The sequence below is a fragment of the Hirundo rustica genome, chromosome 14 (genome assembly GCF_015227805.2).
Source record: "Hirundo rustica isolate bHirRus1 chromosome 14, bHirRus1.pri.v3, whole genome shotgun sequence".
NCBI lineage: Eukaryota > Metazoa > Chordata > Aves > Passeriformes > Hirundinidae > Hirundo > Hirundo rustica.
In genome coordinates this window covers 16,954,146-16,959,708 of record NC_053463.1, presented here as the reverse complement: position 1 = coordinate 16,959,708, position 5,563 = coordinate 16,954,146, and the positions used below count along the sequence as shown (strand labels likewise).

Below are 5,563 nucleotides of genomic sequence, written 5' to 3'. Positions count from 1 at the left end.
TAATTTGGGCCCCATGCTGCACTAATGAATGAAACAGCTTCCAAACTGAAGCTGTGGCTTAGGGTCTCGGCAGAGTCATCATCCATCCCTGTGTAGGCACGTGCCCTTGGCCACGGGCAGTGAGACCCCCAGGAACAAGAAGTGCTCTGTGTCTGCTCTTACCTGTCCCTCCACCAGACAGCTTTTGCTGTGCTGCACTGGGTATAGCTGGGAAAATCTGTTCTCACCAGGTTCATCACTGATAGGGGAAGCACCAAACTTCTGTCAGCACCAGCCTCTCTCCCTGCATGTAGCCGGGTCTGGGGCACAAGAAGCCCAGAGCTTCCCAGGACAAGGCAAGATCAAGCCAGGGAGGAGCACCCCACATCCAGGAAGAATAGCTGCCTGCCTTGGGTTGGGCTGAAAATAGACCGCGAAGCATTTGAAGAAGACAGAGCTGGAGTGGATGATTGCCTGAAGCAAGGCACAGCTCCAGCTGAGTTCATTGTTGAGCTCTGAGAACATAAGCACATGAGGAGCATGGGGGGAGGGATGACAGGCATTCTGTAACGGCCTTGAAGTGTCTCACTGGAGCACAAAGCCCAGATAAAAACTTCCTTTGAGCAGATCCCCAGCAAAGGACTGCTGTGCCTGGACATGGATATGCAGAGCACTGGGCTGATGTTAAGGCATCCAGTGAAGGCCAGGGAATGTCTGGAACTGTGCTTCTTCCAGCGAGGCACTTGGCAGCACCACAACTTTTTCTCTGCTTATTTCAGGGCTGGGATTTTTGCTGCTGGAAGCTGATTCTGAGCTGACACTTCCACCTCCTGTGCCTGAAGTGGGACACATCAGAGGCAAGCAGAGCCCTCACCAGCCCTCTGTGTCCCATGAGCTGGTGCTGGAATTCAGTCCTCCCAGCTCCACAGACCCTGTGTTTCCTGCTCTGGCTCTGTCAGGGACGCTGGCAGTGCGCAAGGCCGGGCTGGACGGGGCTTGAAGCAACCTGGGAGAGTAAGAAAGGGTCCCTACCCATGGCAGGGGGTGGGACGAAATGATCTTTAAAATCCCTCCCAGCCTAAACCGCTCTGTGACTGATTGTCGAGGGTTTTTCCCCGCCCCAGGGGGAGCGGCCGAAGCGAGCGGGGCGGTGCCTGCGGAATCACTTCGGCGGCGCGGAGAAATCGCGGCCTTTTCTTCCCCTGCTGCCATGAGGGGGGCGAGCGGCTCCGGGCTCACCGCCATGAGGGGAACGAGCGGCTCCGGCGGGCCGGGCTCCCGGGGCTCGCCGCCATGAGGGGAACGAGCGGCTCCGAGCGGCTCCGGGCTCGCCGCCCTGAGGGGAACGAGCGGCTCCGGCGGGCCGGGCTCACCGCCATGAGGGGAACGAGCGGCTCCGGTGGGCCGGGCTCACCGCCCTGAGGGGAACGAGCGGCTCCGGTGGGCCGGGCTCACCGCCATGAGGGGAACGAGCGGCTCCGGTGGGCCGGGCTCACCGCCCTGAGGGGAACGAGCGGCTCCGGCGGGCCGGGCTCGCCGCCCTGAGGGGAACGAGCGGCTCCGGCGGGCCGGGCTCACCGCCATGAGGGGAACGAGCGGCTCCGGCGGGCCGGGCTCCTCGGGGCTCGCCGCCGTGAGGCACCGCCACAGCCATGAGGTGAGGGGGGGACAGGGGACGAGTGGCGGCGGCAGCGGGGATGGAAACCGGGGCTCCGGGGACGGAAGGGGCCGCCTGAAATACTCAAACTTTTTTATTTAGCTGTTTCTGCCGGCTGGCAAGCGCTGCAGCCCGCGGTTCCCCGGGACGAGGGGCGTTGCTCGGCTGTGCTGTTCAATACTAATTCCTCAGCCTTTTGCTGGCTTTAGCCCTCTGCTACAAGCCAGGCCGCTGACGTTGAACTTTATGAATACAGATGGAATTAATGGATTATTTGCGATGTTTCTGCTGTTCTCTCTTTAGGCCTTCACCGATGGGGGGATCGCGGTGACCCGGAGTTGTGGGTGGCCAGGAGGAGCCCTGAGATGACCCGACCCCGTCGTGTGTGAAACCCCCCGAGCTGTGCTGTGCTGGGACAGCCAAGGACGTGTCTCCAGGAGGGCACTAGAGCCTGCCGATAGGGGATGTGAAGGGATAACCTGCCCGTGAGGCACCAGGAGAGCTCTGGAGCAACGTGGTGAGGTGTGACCATGAGCCAGCGAGGGGAAATAGGCAAAAATGTTTGTTTTTCTGTGTTGAATTAACTAAAAGACCTCTGCTGGCTCCTGTGCTAGCCTCAGGTCCTTGAAGTGGAAATAACATGGTTTATCCAGTGATAGGTTTAGCTTATATGTTCCTCTTGCTGGATGAAGCCTTGTTGAGAGGTGGCATCACCAGAGAGGTGCTTCCACTTTTTTTCTTCCCTGTAAACCCGCCGTGGTTGGGTTTGTTTGTTTGTTTTGTTTTTGTGGGGTTTGTTTGTTTGTTTTTGTTTGGTTTGGTTTTGGTTTCTTTGTTTTTGGGTTTTTTTTTTGTTTTGTCTTGGTGTTTGTGGTTTTTTTTTTTTTTTTTTTTTTTTTGTTGGGGTTTTTTTGGCGTTGGTTGTTTTTTTTTCTCCCAGCAGTAGTCAGCTGCCCGTGGCTGCTCAGTGCCTGTGCCAGTGTTATGCTGCTGGGAGAGAAAGGTGCTGCTGAGCTCTCCGGGCACCAGTGGGGCCGTCCTGGCACTCGCTGGTGCCAGGTTTTGGCAGCACTCTGCATGCCCGAGAGTGGATTAACTCCTGCCCGTGGAGTTAGAGCCTAGATTGGATGCAGACAACACACAAAAAATGGAAAATTCTGTTGCAAATATTGTAATGTGCATCTTTTATATAGAAATAAATATCACCTAATTAACTGCTCTGTGCTAAGGGCTGAATAGGGGTCATTTTTTCAACTGTCTGTATTGGGTTTTTATTACAGGTAAATTGTTGGTGTGGGGCTTGCTGGAGCAGCAGGAGTGGTCAGAGGAAAAGTTGTCAATGCTGCTTTGAAGATCTTTGTTTGAAAGGTACTGGGAAGATGGAAACCTGGAGCCCCCAGTTTAAACAGGGCAACCGGAGAAGAATTTGTTTTCAGGATGTGGATGTAGGAATTGGAAATATAAAAGGTGATTTGGGGCAAGGTATAACAAGAATTATGTGTACAATTTACTGTTAATCTCCTTTCACTGCTTGTTTAAAATATATTTTTATATGACCTCAATTAAAGGTATTTATATTTAAGCTTGTTCAGTTTGCTTTTCCTTATCTTACAAGGCTGTTGGGTGCAGCAGGATTTGAGAGAGATGTTAAATCCTTGTGGGAGATGGGAGAAGCTGTAGTGAGACACCAGATCTCATGCCTAGGCCTGGGGGGGAAGTGAGCCCTTTTAGATGACCGTCAGGGATTCAGACAAAAATGGTGTTTAAATGCAAAAGTTGGAACAAAAAGAGTGTTTTGCTCTCTCCAAGATGAGATTTGGATCCCTTTGTATTCCATGCAGTCTTCAGGGAAACCCTGGGTTTGTGAAATAATCCAGACTCCTTAAATGTCCCTGACACTGTTAGCTTAGCCATTGACCCCTTCTGCCTCCTGACTATCTGGAGCTTTGAATGCACAGTTTTCATACTGTGTATGAACTTACTTGTTAAAATACTCAACATCAGGGAAGAAAGGTTTTTCCTCGTTGAAGCCTGAGTGCTATTGTTTCTGTAGGAACAAATCCTACCTGCTAAACTAATCAAAGGTTTCCCCGTAGATTGATGTGCCCAGCAATTTTCCTCTTTCCTAGGTGGGTGCCACAGGGCTGGGTGCCTGCTAGCAGTCAAGGAAATGTCAGGGGGCTCTGCTGCTGGACCAGGTATTCCCAAAAGTGACAAAAAATGGAGCCTATCAGCTCTTTTCCCAAAATCCCATCCAGCCCTGCCCTCTGGCAGTGGAAGCCAATCCCTGTGTCCTGTCCCTCCATGCCTTGGGAATTGTCTCTCTCCATGTTTCCTGCAGCTCCTTCAGGCCCTGCAAGGCCACACTGAGCTCACCCCCAAGCTTCTCCTGTGCAGGTGAACAACCCCAGCTCTGCCAGCCTTTCCTCCCAGCAGAGCTGCTCCATCCCTCTGCTCATCCTGGTGCCTCCTCTGGCCTGGCTCCAGCAGCTCCAGCTCCTTGCTGCGCTGGGCCCGGGGCTGGGGCAGCTCTGCAGGTGGGCTCTGACCTCAGCACAGGGGCAGAATCCTCCCCTCCCCTGGTGCCCACGCTGGGGATCAGCACAGGGTACTGGGGCATGTCCAGCTTCCAGCTTTGTGCACAACTGGAAAATAGAAATGTCCTGAAGGTTCTCCAGTGGTCAGCACAAGCACAGGCTTGGGGGTCTGGGGCTCAGGGTGTCACCTGCAGCAGGAAGGGGACAGTCAGCACCGTGCAGCTCCTGCAGCACAAAGGTGATCAATAAAGGTCAGAATGATTCATCTCGACCCTGCTCTGGTGCCTCAAGCAGAGGAAATCAAAGGGAATTGGGAGAGAACAAATCAAAGGGAATTGGGAGAGAACCCATGAGGTCCAAGACTGGCGGTGAAATAAAGCCAGGAAATGGAGCAGGATCTGCATTGGTACTTGGGAAATGCCAACATGATTTATAGTTCTTTTTAGGAGCACCACACGTTTTGCAATCTATACATGATTTCTACCAGGCAAAGTGGCTCGACTGTTTTACATTTGCTCTGTTTTTACTGCTCTGCAGCACCAGAGCATAGGAGGATTGTTAACTGAGATTTATGGGCTTGTTTTTGAGCACTTAATTGTTTTTTTTACCCTGAGCTTGTTAAGAGCTGGATTTCTTGTGATTGTTCTCTGAGCATTTCCATATTATTTCAACACATATGTTGTACCACTTCCATTTTTCAAAAATACTTTATGTGTTATTGTTTCATTGTGCTCTCCAGCCACTTACGGAAAAGAAAAATCAGCCTGTGATGAATCAAAGAGGCAGATTTTTCCTTTTCCCCTGGAGCTTTCCCTGAATTTACATACACATCCTCATCTTTGAAAAGCTGTTGGAACACAGCGGTTTCCAGGCTAATGGACAGACCAGTTCTTTAGCCACAAAATTAAATAGAAAGATGTCTACGAGAGTAATCCAAATAATGAAGAGTACCTGAGGGGTTGTACAAGTACTTCGGTCACAACTCATGGATTTCAGGGCAGCGGCACAGGCACCTCTCCTCATCCAGCACAAGGTGGCAATGTTGGATCAGAGGAACAGCACAGCCGCGCATATCGGCTGCAGGGCCTTTTTACCAGAATCTTCTAACGAGACTCACTGCCAGCGAGAGCCCAGAGTTTCGAATATTTTAGCGATGGTGACACCTGCGTCGTGCTGAGGAGAGCGGCCATGGCTGGGCGGGGCTGGGTGCCAGCGAGCGTGCCCCGGGACACAGAGCGCGAGAACCAGAGCATACTCTGGATATCCCGGGCACAGCCCACAGCGGCGCTGCCGGCGGTGGCGCTCGCCGGAAGCGGCTGAGGGGAGCCGCGAACCCGCGCTCCTCCCGCAGGGGGGCGTGTCCGCCGCCGCGCCCCGCCCCCGCGCCTTC

General features: G+C 53.2%; 1 long non-coding RNA gene and 1 other non-coding gene across 2 annotated transcripts; both read left to right on the top strand.

Annotated features, from left to right (window-relative positions):
• Positions 1 to 1,359: 1,359 nt before the first annotated feature.
• On the top strand, positions 1,360 to 3,218 carry LOC120759295 (uncharacterized). The gene is made up of 3 exons (XR_005703147.2): positions 1,360 to 1,636; positions 1,940 to 2,158; positions 2,917 to 3,218. It is a non-coding gene; the product is annotated as an uncharacterized LOC120759295 (long non-coding RNA).
• Positions 2,572 to 2,774, top strand: LOC120759445 (small nucleolar RNA SNORA74). The gene has a single exon (XR_005703173.1). It is a non-coding gene; the product is annotated as a small nucleolar RNA SNORA74 (small nucleolar RNA).
• Positions 3,219 to 5,563: the final 2,345 nt, after the last annotated feature.